This window comes from Triturus cristatus, chromosome 4_1, assembly GCF_964204655.1.
Source record: "Triturus cristatus chromosome 4_1, aTriCri1.1, whole genome shotgun sequence".
NCBI classification, from domain to species: Eukaryota; Metazoa; Chordata; class Amphibia; order Caudata; family Salamandridae; genus Triturus; species Triturus cristatus.
This window is the reverse complement of record NC_140585.1, coordinates 99,464,835-99,481,300: the sequence shown is the minus strand read 5'-3', so window position 1 is coordinate 99,481,300 and position 16,466 is coordinate 99,464,835. Positions and strand designations below refer to the sequence as shown.

Below are 16,466 nucleotides of genomic sequence, written 5' to 3'. Positions count from 1 at the left end.
CTACTGGGAAGAAGAGCAGGAGGGACTAAGACCAGAGATGCAAATTAGGGACTGCAAAGAAAGGAGGAGTTAATAGGGTATTAACTGGAGAAACTGGAGACCTTGGCAAAAGACCTGAGGGAAATCATGAGGGCAGAGAGGGGATTGAAGCAAATTTGAGGCAATAGAAAAATTCTAGAGAAAACATAGGAGTTCTAGCGCTTGCTGGAAATGTTTGTAGAGTAGACTAAAGACAGTGAGGAGAAAGGAAGAGGACCCTGATGGGTAAGGTATGTTTTCTAATGAGAGCTCTTTGGAAAAAAAGAGAAAGTGCTTAAGGGCAGCATAGGGACAAGTGATATGGAATATAAGGAACTGAAAACACTTGAGAAGAAACAAAGGAGAAACAAGCAAGAACATAGATGGAGCTGTAAGAATGGTCATTGGAGAAATCTGTTGAATGAGAAGCAGGGCCAGGATGCCCAAAGAGGATGAGTATTGAGGAAACAACAGAGGAAGTACAGAAACCTACGAAATTGTAGAAGAAACAAAGGAAATAGCTAAGAAACAACAGCAAGAAAAATAAGACATAAAGTGTAGCATTTTTTAGGCACTGGCATTATTGCCGATGACTGACCCAGAAAGGTAGGGGGTTACCATTAGGGATATATAGGGCAGTAATTATTTCTCGGGGTTCTGTGGCTCTGGTGCAGGATGTGTGTGTGTGGGGTGTCCGGATTTAGATGAGATTGTTCCACGGAGAAGAAAGATTAGTGAAGGCAAACATAAAAAAACTATGTAAGCTGCAAAAATGATTATTTTATCATTTGTTTGATCCAGCAAGCGTTTTCCTCAAAGCACAAAGATAAAAGTGTCTGAAAGGAATGAAAAACTGCCATGCAGGAAACAGCAAAGTATTTAATAATTTTCAAAATGATTTTAAGAAGTCTATTTATGAATTGAAAGAGGAGGAAGCTACATCTAGTATTGGAGGGTCGAGAAAGAAAAACATTGGCCACCCATCTTGGATGTAAGAATCCTTATAATTACAAAGTGATTCTTGGATTCAGAGCACAAATTTGGAGAGAGCCTGTAAACTTGCAGCTGTTTCTCATGGAGTTCAATACGTTCACTCCTACCTTGGAGTGCCCTCCTGCAGGCAGGTCCGGTCTGGTAGGTGAGGTCCTAGTTGCAGAAAAAGATGGCTGGGTAAGGTAAACACTGCAGGACTTCAGGTCATTTAGTGGCAGATTCAGAGATAAAGGTTACACAGTCCTGAAGCAGCTTAGACCCCAGCAGGATGATGGATGCCAACCAGGGGTTTGGAAACCCATACATAAAGATATGGAAAGTCTAGCAACTAGAAGTTAAACAAGCGTTGGCAAATCCAATGTGTCTGAACTTTTTTGGGTGAAAGTAAGATAGTGGCTGTGTTAGCTAAATTCTTCACTTGCAAAGCTGTTATGGGCTGTTGATACAGGAACATATTGCAGAAGCTATAAAGAAAATATCATCTTGCTCCAAAGAGTGAAACGATAAAACAATGGATGAATGAGTGCATGAATGAATATGGGGGTGACATAGTACAATAATGGATGAATAGATATGTGATTTTGTTCAAATAAGACCTCAAGACACCCCTAAGGATGGTGGAAACTCTATAAAATGTCAATAGAGGTTATCTTCCTATCATATTGTTAAAAAGTGAGAATCAAATTTTGATCATGACTGAAGTTAATGTGCTGTTTTATAAAAAGGTCCATGTGAGTTGTTTTCCCATCATGGAAGCATGGAGGTTGATGCTATCAAAGTGCAATGTGGCTTGAGGTTTTATAAACATATTTATTTTGGATAGGAGTGAAAGAAATGGAACAAGACAAAAGCATATAAAGTGATATTTTTTGATCTACTAAAGCAATCTCCAGTTATACAAATTACGAGGAAGGTAAAACAAGTAAACATGTTAGGGCATATTTACTAGTAAAGTGGCAAAGCGTGTCGTTAAGCCAAGAAGGCTAATGACACACTCCATCACTTTAGAAATGCCGGGCAGCACATTATTTACAAGAATATGGTTAAGCTCAGCATTTCCCCCTGCGCTGGCACTGAATTTGGCTGCCTAGCGCCAAGGAAGGCACCCTTGCACCATAGTGCAAGGGTGTCTGCATTGCAGGGGAAGATTGTTTATGTGCAGGAAGGTGTTCCTTCCTGCACATAAACAATCTTTAAATGGGGGATTGTAACTTCTACTTGTGCTGCTCAATGCAGCACACATACAAGTTGCAACACATCATTTTTTTTAAATGATTGTTTATGTGCAAGAAGGGACACCATACTGCACATAAACAATCATTGACCTTTTGCTGTTTCCATGTGTGCTGCACAACACTGCACACATGGAAACAGCAAAAACGAGGAGAAATTAAAACTTTCTCCTCGCTCCACCATGTTAAGACCAGGTTTTCCCTGGTTTTAATTTTGTCTTTGCCTCATATTTACGCCACCCTTGTAAATAAGTTACAGCATCAAAATCAATGGGTGTTGGGGTGGAATGCCCATAGCATCACCCATTGCCCTCCCCTTTTACACTAAGTGTAGTGTGAAAGGGCGTCTTACTTACAAGGCAGCGTTAAGCCACATTGAAGCCCCTATTGCACTGATAATTCCAATACATATATATATATATATTTTTAGGCTCTGGGCCTAGGAAGTCTCCATTTTTTCCCTTGCTTCCCGGTTCACCCAATTAAGTGCCAATATTGGAAAATCCACTGCATCTGCATGTGCACACATATCCTTGACTACCAAAATGCGCAGTACCTCAAAACAAACTACTTTCCATTATAAAACAGTCTATCAATAAATGCATGTGCATTTAACATTTTATAATTATTTTAATAGTAGACACAGCTGAACAGAGAGGAGTAATTTTGCATATTGTGATCAGCAGTGCCAATGGTACCCTATCTAACCATTTTAGCTTGGTAGTTAAAGTCTGAGGATATACCAGACGTCTTGCTGTTGCAGAAATATTTCAAGAAGAAGACAGAGAAATGTCTCTTCATATTTCAAATAGAATAAAAACCTTACTCATCAAGGCATAACAATTATTATTAAAAACCTACCCCTGGTTCCTCTGCATGAAAAAACTCCAAATATCTTTTATGGCCTGCTTTATTATTAGCCATCAGCAATAATGGAAGGACACCCGAGGAGGTACTAAACAACAAGCATTCAGTTTCAGTCCCCAATATTTGTGATGGTCTTTATTAAGTGAAAGGCCCGTTCAATATTTAGAGCCTTATTACGAGTTTGGCGGTCCGATGCTCGAGAACTCCATCTGCTTTGTTCATGCCACCTCTGCACCGGCAATCAGCCACCTGCCATATTACGAGTTCTACTGTCTGAAACGCTGACCACGGTAGTCTAAAATGTCGGAGGTGCATCCACCAATGTCGCCAGGTCTGGGGTCCTCCTGCTGATGTTGGTGTCTCAACAAACAGCGGTTGACCGCCACGGTGCACGCCCCCCCCAAAAAAAACATTGACCATTGAATAGAATTAAAAACTACACACCTGATGTCCTTTGGCAAGTGGATATGCCTGCAAATCACACTATAAAACACACCCCATTCCTGACCAGCATTCTTTGCTTCACAACTGCAGCACAGCAAGGCAGCTAGTTACTGCACTTATTAGATAAGGCACCCATTTTTTCTACTTCACATTTAGCACTCTCCACCAACTGGAAATGTTTTAATTTTGCACCTTTTTAACTCTATCATTTGTATGTTCTTCATTAAAATATTACCCTGGGAGGAGAAGGTCTTGGCCATCCTGCATGCTGAGGGTTTGTCAGGAATAGAGGGGTGATTGGACTCTGGGATGTGTATTGTTGCATATAGGAGCACACGTATCCAACCCTAGGACATGTCACATGTTGCAATGCTGTCTGCAATTGCATTTCCATTGCAATATCTATCCAGGGCCCATGATTTGTGTTAAAATGTAAATGTATGGTCCAACCCAAATGCTTGTTGCCAACAGATATGGAATACTGATAATTTATCAAGTGTTGCTAAAGTGACATTGAAGTGACTACAACTACCATGAGGCCTTGTCATTCCTACACTAACCAAAATGCTACACTCCTATTGCCCCTTCTCAATTATCTCCAATGTCACTACTGAAGTTCACTACTCATGCAGGTTACCATTACTCAAGTGATGTAAATTAGAGATTGAAGTGTCTACCACTATGTAAAGTAAAGGATGCACTCTTGGAAGTTGCCCTTGAAAATGTGATGTTTATTTTAGAAGCGCAGTACATAAGCAAGAAGCCCACAACCGGTCATCCACAGCTCCCGAAGTAACTGCCTGAAAGAGCGGTTACAGGCAGCCACAACGACAACCCTGGAATTACCCGACCATTACAAAAGTACACAGAGCGCGGGGAAGACGCTCGAGAAACTAAGGTGACAGCGCGTGAATAACAAGTCATTTCCCCTTTATTAAACAAAACAAGAAATAAAGGTAATCACAAAATACATAAGTACAAAAATTGATTAGCATCAACAACTAAACATTTGACTAAAAATAGCCAAGAACTTATTACTGTACTACAAACTCACATTAAATAATAATCCTTAAACCTTTGAGGAATAGAAACATTACGATGCGAAACTCTAGAAGTGACCGTAGATGAAGGAATATTGGGTGAAGATTGAACACTAGGTAAAGGATCATGACACAAAGCAGTTTCAGAATCAGTAACATTAGAACAATCATTATGCAAGAGATTTCCAGACACAATGTTGTTTCTTTCCACAGAAGTCGAAGGAAAGTTGTCACAGAAAAAGTCCATGCCAAAATCAAAGCCATCAAAGTCTGAAGTGCAAAATCTTTTCTTCTTGGTGGATATGATTTTTAAAGCTTGATCATCTGTGATTTTGACCAGACTTCTCCTATTCCACCACCCCCTATCATATAATAAAATAGCACTTTTTGCCACTTGAATAACCTTGACAGGTAGTGTGAATCTGGACTCTCCTTTCTTGACTCTCTTTGGTTTTTTTAATTAGCACCCAATTACCAACAAAAAACGGGACATCTTTGGTGTGTTTAGAATCATGATGATGTAAAGCAACAGCATCATGTTTACACTTAACATGTTCCTGAATTCTCTTTAAGTTTCCCATGAGAGTAACATCAGCATTAGTAATATCTTTCACCCAATGGGGACACAGATGTGAGATTGGTACTCTGTTGCGCAACATTTTAAAAGGAGAAACATTTGTGGTACTGTGGGGAGTATTATGATAGGTCCACAGTTTCTCTTTTAAAAATTCCTCAACTTGTAAACCAGAAGACAGGGCAGTCTGGACTCCTTCCTTAAAGAACCTGTTGATACGTTCAACTAGTCCATTAGAGGAAGGAGAATAAAGAGCTATGGTGAGGTGTTTGATTTGAAAATCCTCTACAAATTTTAACATCTGATGGGACTTGTAATGTGTTCCATTGTCTGTGACAATCTGCCTTGGAGGACCCTCAAAGTCAAACACCTTTCTCAAAAATTTGATAACAGTACTAGTATCAGGGGAGGACACCAAATCAAAATAGACCCACTTTGAAAAATAGTCAATCAATACCAAAAGAAATCTCTTACTAGCAGGAAGCAGATCAAATGGACCCGCAAAGTCCAACGCAACCTTTTCCCAGGGTGACTCAGGTAATGGGACCATATGAATGTTAGGCTCCTTTGTCCTCCAATGCTTATCAGAAACAAGACAGGTATTACAGTCTGAAATCCACGTTCTCACCTGCGAATCTAAGCCAGGCCACCAATAAAATTGTTTCAGGTTACGAATGGTAGCAGAGACCCCCATATGTCCTTCATGACTCTTCTTGAACAGAAGATGTCTAAAATTTGTAGGAGGAACCAAACAATCGTGTCGGAGTAAACATTCATTAACAATGGACAGTTCATCCGATACCTGAAAATAAGGCTTAATGACTGCAGGTAGATTTCTTCATGAGGCCAACCTGATTTGATATAAAACATAACAGATTGAAGAATAGTGTCACCAGAGAGTGCAGCCAACCAAGAATCTTTGGTAACCAGAGGAATCTCCAATAAAATGTCATCAATCAGGGCTACAACACACTCCACTTCATCATGAATACTTGATGAAATGTCTTCAATGGGCATCCTTGATAGACAATCTGCCCGACCATTCTTACCACCAGGTAAGTATCTGATGGAGAATTTGTACTCATGCAATTTAGAAAGAGTTCTCATAAGTCTAGCTGAAGCCTTCCCTGTGCCATTCCCATTAAGCAAATAAATGAGGGGTTTATGGTCAGTAAAAATGTAGAAATGAGTTCCCCAAAGAAAAGTTTTGAATTTTTCTATTGCCCATGTGCAGGCCAGTGCCTCTTTTTCAATTGTACTGTAGTTCTTTTCTGGTGAAAGGAGAGATCTCGAGGCATAGGCAATAGTGTGTTCTTTACCTTCATAATGCTGTGATAAGACGGCACCTAATCCTAACTGGCTGGCATCTACAGTGACGTAGCAGGATTGACCAGAAATAAAAGGTGCTAAGATAGGTTCGGAGGTGATTAAAGTTTTAATTTCCCCAAAAGACCTGTGTGCTTCTTCAGACCAAACAAAAGTATTTCCCTTGCACAATAATTCTCTCAGTGGCTGAACTATCACAGAATAACCTTGAATGAACCAAGAGTAATACTCGCAAAGTCCCAAAAAAGATTGGAGGGTGTCCTTGTTTTTGGGCGAATTACTATCTCTGATAGCAGCAATGAGAGAAAGTTTTGGTCTAATACCATCTTTAGAGATACTGTGGCCTAGATAGTCCAACTTGTCCACCATAAACCTGCATTTCTCCTTCCTAAGAGTAATGCCAACATTTCTAAAAACAGACAACACTCTCTCTAAAATAAGATTGTGTTCCCTATTGGTTTCTGCAAAAATGAGAACATCGTCCTGAAATGCCTGTACTCCAGATATGCCCTTGAGAATGGTCTCCATGAACTTTTGAAACACACTTGCCGCAGAAGCAAGACCGAACGGCATGCGCAGATATTTAAATGCGCCAAAAGGTGTGATAAAAGTTGTTAGGTCTTGGCTCTCTTTGGCAAGTGGTATCTGATGATACGCTGATCTCAGAGCAAGTAGTGAAAATACTTTTGCTTAGCCCAGATTTGCTAATAAATCATGAACCTTGGGTAAGGGATGGCAATCAATAACAATATTTTTATTGAGAGTGCGAAGGTCCACACATAAACGAATCTTGTTTGTCTTTTTCTTCACAATTATAATTGGACTGACCCACTCTGATGAATCAGTAGTAGTAATGATACCCTCCTTGCACAGTTTGTCAAGTAAGGTCTTGAGATCCTGCCTGACACTAAGAGGTCCGGACCTTACCTTGTGTACCACCGGAGATGCATTCTCTTTGAGTTTAATCATATGCTCAAACTTTTTTATGTTGCCAATGACATCACAAAATACTTCATTAAACTTATTGATTACATTAGTAACATCATTATCAAGATCGCTCTCAATGAAATTGATAGATTGTTCAGCAAGAACAATTGGATTTTCAGCTCCAGGGATAAGCATAATGCCTAATCTAGCCAGGTCCTTCCAACCAATTATGTTTTGCCCTCTGATGGCTTCATATATTTTTGTTGTAATCTTCCTACCCAAACATGAAAGGATGTCAATGAAATAACCAGACATATCAATATTTTGACCCCCAAATGCCTTAGGATGAACATCTGACCGAGAGAGTTGTCTCTCTTTGTATTTTCCTGCAAATAAAATATCAGAAATGATAGTGATGGGTGTACCTGAGTCGGCCATCATCTCAATAGGAATATTAGCTATAGTTGCTTGACAAAAAGGTCCTTTTATAGTTATATCTTCTATGTTGTCATCTGAAATTGTAAGAAACATCTGACCCAAATCTTGTGCACATGAATTGGGTGTGATTTCAACTGAGCTTACTTTAACAACATTTTTACCAGACTTACAGACTGACATAAAATGTCCTAATTTACCACACTTTGTGCACCGTTTAAATGAAGCCGGACAGCTTGGGTTATTGCCTAGGTGATTCCGAGAACCACATCTAAAGCAAAAATTATTAGGTTTCCTAAAGGGGACTTTGTTAAACCTGTTTCTGGTGTCTACAGCTGAAATTTGAACATCATCATTTGAAACTATTGATACTGATGGGCTTTTGGGAGTGAATGTCACTAGAGATCACCTTGGAAGAAATTATGGACCTCTCTATACCCTTTGCTATTTCTATTGTCTCACTCAAAGTTGGGTCTCTACACCCTAATAGCCTTTCTTGTATTTTTTTAGACGCACACTGATACACAAATTGATCTCTAAGGCATGTGTCTAATACGGCTCCAAAATTACATGTGGAAGCTAAATGTCTCAGTATTGAAATGTAGTCTTCTACCGACTCATCTATATGCTGTTTTCTTTTCATAAAATTGAAGCGTTCAAGAAGAATACTTGGTTCCTCTGTAAATTTCCTTGATAGCCTCGCTAAGCCTTCAGCATACACATTCCAACCCTCTTGAGCTCCTGCTGGGGGTTGGACTTGTGGTAAATTGTTGAATACTTTTTGTCCTTCAAAGCCTAAGTGACCATACAGGAGCGCAAATTTTCTTTTTGGTTCAAAATCATTTGTGTCATTGGCAACCAGATAATTTTGAAATAAATTTAGCCAATGTTTCCAGGGAACAATCGGTTTTCCTGGTGAAGGTAAAAAGTCAGAAATGTTCAATAGGTGCCCATTTGAAGCCATATTGGATAAAAATGCCAAACTTCGAAATGTTACTGTTTAAAGTGTGCCTGTCACTGAAGGTGCAGGCAGAAACACGTGCTGTTAACTCCCATAAACTATGTTTTTTAACTCATGTAGGTTAGCAAATGTATAAAACTTCCCTTAACAATGATTAAGTCAAAGGTGTGCCCATCACCGATGGATGAGCAAGTCTTACCGCCCTATAAATCGTCCTCGCGTTGAGAGCAGGACGAAATTTCAGTGTTAAACGCCTTGAAAACAGAGAAACAGCCTTCGTTGGTAGTGTTGCTAGGCAACCCACTCTTCCGTCTTGTAAACGGAGCACATTTCAGCCCAAACCAGTGTAAATTTCGAAGCGATCCCTCTAGCCGTGTACGCGAGGGGCGTCTCGACGTCAGAGGGGAGGTGCTAAAATCATCATCATGCAAAAACCTTCGTGAAGCAGAGGCAGGAGATTGCTGCAACGTCGTGGATACACGGTGAGTTTATGGAAATAAATCCCGTCTTCGGTTGGTGGGCTTGCTTGAAATAATCCTTGTCGCCAAATGTAAAGTAAAGGATGCACTCTTGGAAGTTGCACTTGAAAATGTGATGTTTATTTTAGAAGCGCAGTACATAAGCAAGAAGCCCACAACCGGTCATCCACAGCTCCCGAAGTAACTGCCTGAAAGAGCGGTTACAGGCAGCCACAACGACAACCCTGGAATTACCCGACTATTACAAAAGTACACAGAGCGCGGGGAAGACGCTCGAGAAACTAAGGTGACAGCGCGTGAATAACAAGTCGCTCTTAAAGAGAAAGAGCGACTTGTTACCTTAACACACTACTACCATGAGGCCTTGTCAGTCCAACTCTTACCATAATGCTACACTTCTTTTGCCCCCTTCTCACTGGTCGGCCATCTTGCTACTGATCTACACTCGTCATGAAATGTGCAATTTATAGAAACTGCTCCACTCAAATATACGACTGAATACTTTGCTTGATGTTGTCCTGGACCCATAAACTGAAACTTTTGATAGTATGAGTGACACCATAACAACAGTGTACCCCTCATTTTAAACACAAGCACAGATGCACCACATGTCAAAAAATAACAAAGAACAATTATAAGGTCTATTTCCGACATCAGTGTTCTTGTGAAAAAGATTTTTTATCTTATTTATTCCAAAAATCAATAATTCATTTTTTTTAAAAAACAAGATCATAAGCATCATTGTTTTCAACAGCACAGCCGACGCGTTTCGTCCTTGAAGCAGACTTCTTCAGGGCGCTTAGTAAGAAAACGGGATCAATCCTATTTGAAAAGAGCCAGTGGGTAATGAGATCCGTCGTTTTTAGATAGTCCCCCTTTTGCAAAGGGGTTTATGTGAAGAACAATAGTCCCTGGAGTCACTGTAATATTAGCAACCACACCAGATCATATCCCCTCACAAGTTTTTCTGAATTAAATGATCATGTTCAATCTCTGCAGCCAATATACGGCTTTCTTGACAACCCGAACATGCTGTATATCGCAGCCGATGGGCAAGAAACGGCAAGGACCCCTCATATATATCAGCCATTAAGGAAACTCAGCTATTATCTCTGCAAGGTGATCCCTTCACTCTGCACTTCTCACATGATGAACAATGCTACATAAACAAACAAGCTAAGTGTTTGCCTAAATTAGACACAATTAGGCCTTAGAATGTAGAAATACACATGGTAGGACAACCCTCTGCTGGTAGTTGAGTTTTAGATTCATCAAGTATATCCCTAAAGGCAAAATGTCATATAGCTTCACATCTAATCAGCTTATGAAATCCAATACTTCCATAAATGGCTACAAATGTCTATGAACCATCTTCAACGCCACGCCAATAGCTGACAATACTCATCTCTAACTATTTTTCTTCCTTTCTAGGTACTCATCAACTTGACACAAACAACATGGATGTAGATCCCCCCTTCACCATCAACAATGTTCTCCATTTCTCAACAGTTCAATCCGCCACGACACCGGAACAGCGGTTGGAAATCCAAGAGAGTTCCTCTCCACACCAACAAGATGCCCTAAGTGATGACAACGCTCCTGATGAGGTAGAGGTGGATGACGGTCCTGGCCCGTCTGGTCAGCCTGGGCAGAGGCCAACACTGGGCCTCACTGCGCACACAGCCACACCTCCTGCCACAGCTACGACAACACCGCCAACCACTGCCCCCACCACCTGTGTACCTAGCACAGTGACTACCATGCTTTGCTTGTCAATCCTGGTTTCTGACCTGTCTAGCACCACAACAGTACGCAGTGGGCACAGGCCTGGGAGGGTAGGTGTCATGGAAGGGTAAAAGTGGACCCCAGAGTCAGCGCACTGGGGACATGAACACCCAGGCTGTCGGCACCCAAGTCCTGGGAGTCTACCCAGGTGTGATGGGCAAGGTTTTGTCTGTAATCCAGGAAATGAAGGATCTGCAGCGGAACACATACCAGGAACTTGCTGACATCCAAACTGCGGAGGCCAGCATTCACATTGAGGTGGCCGGCTTCCTTACGGAGTTGGCTGGCGTCCATACAGAAGTGGTTTGCCTCATCACCGAGGTAGCTTGCTCGGCATCGAGGTAGCCTCCCTTGTTGGGGTGCTGAGGGACATAAACACTACCCTCTACAGGACTTCTTCCCCCTAAGTCTACCCCTACCTGTGGCCCAAGTACATCAATGCATTCAATATCTGCCTCAGCCACAGGAAGGAAGGCCCTGACAGAGAATGATATGCCTTTCCCCTAATCTCGTTCTGTGTGTGCTACACATTCACTTTGTTGACTAATGCTGCCCACTTTTCCATATCTGATGGAAGGAGTATGTTGGACCTTGGACTGCAGAACAAATGCACTCTCCTACAATGTTTTCATCCACCATGACTGAAGACTTCACATTTTTGTTGTCACCATATAGCTTTTTAGGTCTCGCCTAGCGTTGCAGCGCGAACCGCTGCTGGCTTTGCGAGGCATGCAGTGTACACCATAGCTGGGAAGCTTTGTTTAAGCTCCGCCCACACTCCACCCATCTTTTGGATTGGCTTACATCCTAAATACTGCCTCCTGTTTGGTTTTTGGCTAGTTAGTCCCTCCTCCTGACGGCCAAGTTCTGATTTGTAACCTTCCCTGGCTATTGGCCACTTTACTCAAACACTATTTTCAGCCCTGTGTTCCCCCCTCCCGCAGTCGGTGACGTATCGCCCCCTCATCCCCTCCCACTCCTGTTCATTCCTTCCTGGAGGCCCGCCCTCCTGTTTCCAATGCAATAAGTCTCCCGTAAATATGAGTCATATCGCATTAGAAATGCTTGTTTGTTGTGGGTTGGCTGGGTGATCGCACCCTTTTTTGGTCTCCCGCACTGTTGACGGCTAATTTACGCATGTGCACTGAACACCTCAGCTGTTTTTCCTTCCCTCCCCACCCAGGATTCAGAACGAGGCGAGGTTACGTTCAATCATGGCTGCTACGAGTGATCTCTGCTGCAAGTTCTCTTTCCCATCCGTTCAGAAAGTAGAAGACAGAAAAGGCATATTTTGTCATCTCAAGGTCTTTATTTTATCATATCGATGTATTTATTTCCTTCTGGTTACAGTCAATGAACTTTGCGGCATCTCAAATCAAATGTTCCTGAGTAGGCAAGCGCGTTGCTACTGGTTGCAATGCCAGCTGTCTATGCACAGTGACAGAGCAGAAAGTAAAGCTGCTGCCAGAGGAGCTGCCTTCAACCAGGCAGGCGTAGAGCGACGAAGGTGCAAGACGGAACACGCAGACTGGTAAGTTTTCAGAATCAGCTGCCCTCTTTCAAAAGTGTTAGCCGTCACAGCAAAAAGTTTTCAACTGTCAGGAATGATATTTTGCAGTTAGTTTCGGCAGCCAAAGGAGTCACCACGGAGTCTTCCAATAACAGCCCGCTGCGCTCACCTGCTCTGCCTCTTTAAGGTGTCAGCACATCCCGATTGGATGGCTGGTGGGCGTGACATCATGCCATGCCTGTGTTTTGGCGTGTGGCTAGAGGGAGCCGAGCTGCCAGAAGGGGGCTCGCGCACTGTGCTCTAATGGGCGTGCAATACCCCGTTCAATTAAGGAAAGGGAGAAGTTTTTGCTTTTAAACTGGTTCCGTTAAGGCCAGGTGCAGGCTCAATATGTTGGCCCGAGGGATTCCTGTGCCACAAGCCCACTGCGGGCAGCTGCCGCTGCACCGCTGTGTGCCTGTTGTAGTCAAGCAAGAGCCAGATGACGACCCTGACATGGACGAGCTTGCGCTGCTGCTAAGGAAGCCTGACAACTCCGAGGCACAGATCATCCACAGCGGCCACTTCATGGTGTCGTCTCCGCACAGCGAACACCCACCCAAGAAGGACTATGACTTAGACACAGTCAACAATCAGACCTGCCAGACGTACAGCTTTGGCAAGGCCAGCTCCTGTCACCTGTCCATCGACGCATCCCTCACCAAGCTCTTCGACTGCATAACTCTGGCCTACAGGTACTGGCACCTCTGACATGCACTGGCCTCAGTCATGGGTGTGGGGCGGACTTGGTGTGGGCTTTGTATGGCTACTGGCATGGTATGGTGCAGCACCTGGTAGCACTGGCCTGATTCGCAGGTTGTATTTGGGCTCAAAGTGCGTGCGCTGATGCCATAAGAGGTTTTGTTGCGCAGGTGCTAACATCAGAATGAAGTTGTTCTATATGTAATTGGTACTCTTAATTTTCAATGGACACGTATCGGCACCTCACCAGAGCTGCGCTACATCCGTGGACTGCTCGCGGGAGCCACGCTCAGCGCTTTGACTTCTGTCAGGAGGCATATTGCAGTATCTTACATCTCTCAGGAGTCCTACTGCTGGCCGTGTCACCTGTCAGTGGCCACCCTACAGGCCGCTTCACCTGTCAAGGGCCACGCTACAGGCTATGTCACCTGTCAGGAGTCCTCATCCAGGCTCTGACCCCTGCCAGGAATCACGCTACGGGACCTTACAAATGTCAGCTGTCAGTTGTCACGCTAGAGGCTGTTACAGGTGCATGGGTCTCTGCTGCAGGCAGGCCCACACACCTGGCAGGAAGGAGTCCTGCTGCAGGTCCACACAGTAGGCAGGATCCACAGGCCACACAGCAAACTGCCTCCTGTGAGGAGCCACAAGCCACGCTACAGGTTGTGACACATTGTAGGACTTAGCCTACAGTGTGTGACAGCTAGTTTGAGCCACACTAAAGCTTCTCATCCCAACATCAGGAGCAATGCTACAGTCACGGATACCCCATGGGCCATTCTAAAACCTTTGACGTCTGTCAGAAGCCATACTACATCTATTGACATCTGTCGGAAACCGTGTTGCAGTATTCCTTAAGAGTAATGCTGTAAAATGTGACACCTGTCAGGAGCCATGCTAGAGCCATTGAACCCCCACGAAGCACACTACAGTCTCTGATCCCTGTCTGGAGCTATGCTGCTCACTTTTACACCTGTCAGTCATGAGACAGCCCCCAACAGCGTGCAGGGCCTTAGTGCACATAGTGACGCAAGTTTTGGAAAATGGAACTGTACGCTATCGGTACTTTACGGTTGTGGTACTCAGTTGTACTAGTTTTTCCCCATAGAAACTATTCTATAGTTTCTTGTCAGCACATGGGGTATTGCTATAGTCTGTAACACCCAAGGAGTCCAAGCTTGTAAGTTAGAGATAAGGATTGGAATAGTAAGTTATATTTATGTGCCCATTGCTGTCAATGTTTTTTGTAAAGTTGAAATGAGAATGGCATATTTACTCATATATGAAAACAAATGAATACTCAATAAAGGGTGTGGTATTCCCATCACCCGACCTGATGCCTAGGACATATTGTTTTGGACCAAGGACACTAAGGTTTTGTGTCAATTTTCTCCACTGGACAAGTAGGCCCAAACCCCTACTGCACAAGTTCTCTGGTTGCCAGTTTATGATACCACCGTAGGACTCTGAGAAGGAGGTTCACCTGCAAATAAAACCAGATTTGGGTCTATGCCTATACGTTTTTCATAATTGTAAACATTGTTAATTAATGTAAATTCTTTACTATTTTGATGAGTGCTCTCAGAAAATGCTGTAAGCTCAGCTTGCATTACTGACAGTAGTTCAAGAATAAAATATATACATTTATAGCGCACACAGAATGTTCCCATATCATGTTCAAATACCTAGAAAAAAATGAAAGCCAGATTGGTGATTGGTGTTTTGCATTTAAAATAAAATGTGCATACAAATTTGCACATTGAAAACAAATGTTTGGTTAAGCTGTTGTGCAGCTTTAGCTATACTTAGCCTGAAGCATCATTTAGTAAAACATATTTGATGCATGCAAATTTTTGAAGAATAATAATGGAGAAGGAGTGTAAAAACATAATGGGAAATTGGAACTAAATTTGGGGCCCAGATCTTAGAGAAAGTCACTATAGTGCTCCTACAGGTGTATATCATTGCACTGCTGCAGACTTAGGACTTTTAGGAATTCTCAAGAGTTTGCAGAAATAGATTGGGGAACCGTACTCTCAGCAAACTTGTGTGAATTACATTTTTGTATTAACAAATATATATCCTTTTATTTGCTTGTGTTAAAATCTGCTCAGGTAATTGAAAATTCACTTTCTCTTCAACCACTTTTTTTGACCCTAGACACATTCTTACTCCTGCCCTTGTAAGCAGTGCATGTCCAGCTTTTTCCAACATGTAACAAGATTGTAGAAAGAGTTGGTAAAATACTCTTAATGACACATGTTTGTGGATGTGTACAGACTTACATGGCAATACCTACTTCTGGCCTCTTTAAGTAGGTTTGCAGAAAAGTGGCACAATCAGAGCCCTGCTAAAATGTCAACCCTCTTATAATATGTGCACTGATGTAATCAGAGAGGCTATTATCAGAGACCTGATAGTAATGAGAACTTTGTCAACTCACTGCATGGAACCAATAGGGACAAGTGGATTTTTTTACAGGAAATGTAGATTTCTTACATTTAAAGTCATCTGGGCATATAGATATTTTATAAAATTTCATGCTCTGACAAATACTGTATAATTAATTAAAAAACAGTGTTACAATGGTTGCAGTTTAGTTACAATAAATTCATTAAATGTAAATGGGGATATTTTGAGAGGCATCAGTATACTGACAGTCTTAGAGACACCAACATTTATCTGAGAATCAATGCTACAGACAGGGATACCTCTTTGGCTCATGGTGCAGCTACTGACACCCCTCTCAAGACATTTGAACTGCTTTCCTATTGACACCTTGCAACTGGGTATACCACAGATGATGGCCACTCAGTTGCTTCACTTTTCATACAGGGACCATGCACAATGCTCTTGAGGGCTCACTAGTGCCGCATTACAAACACACTCACATATAATTGGAGGAGCCATGCTACAGGCACTGTTGCAGCTCATAAGCAATTATACAGAAACTGGCAACTTTTAGGATCAATACTAAGTACTATGACCCTTGCCAAATTGTGCTTCTGGATTTTTCCACAACATGCAAAGCAATTGAACACTGAAAGCTAATCTTGGCACTAGTTCTAGATTAATATTTCAGCTTTAGCCATAACATGATAAATAACATTGTGTAAAAAATTATATATTGCAGA

General features: G+C 42.2%; 1 protein-coding gene across 1 annotated transcript in view; it reads right to left on the bottom strand.

Moving 5' to 3' along the window:
* The window catches only part of LOC146839644 (uncharacterized), a 404,675-nt gene that overhangs the window by 298,810 nt on the left and 89,399 nt on the right, over positions 1 to 16,466 (bottom strand). The window lies entirely within an intron of this gene.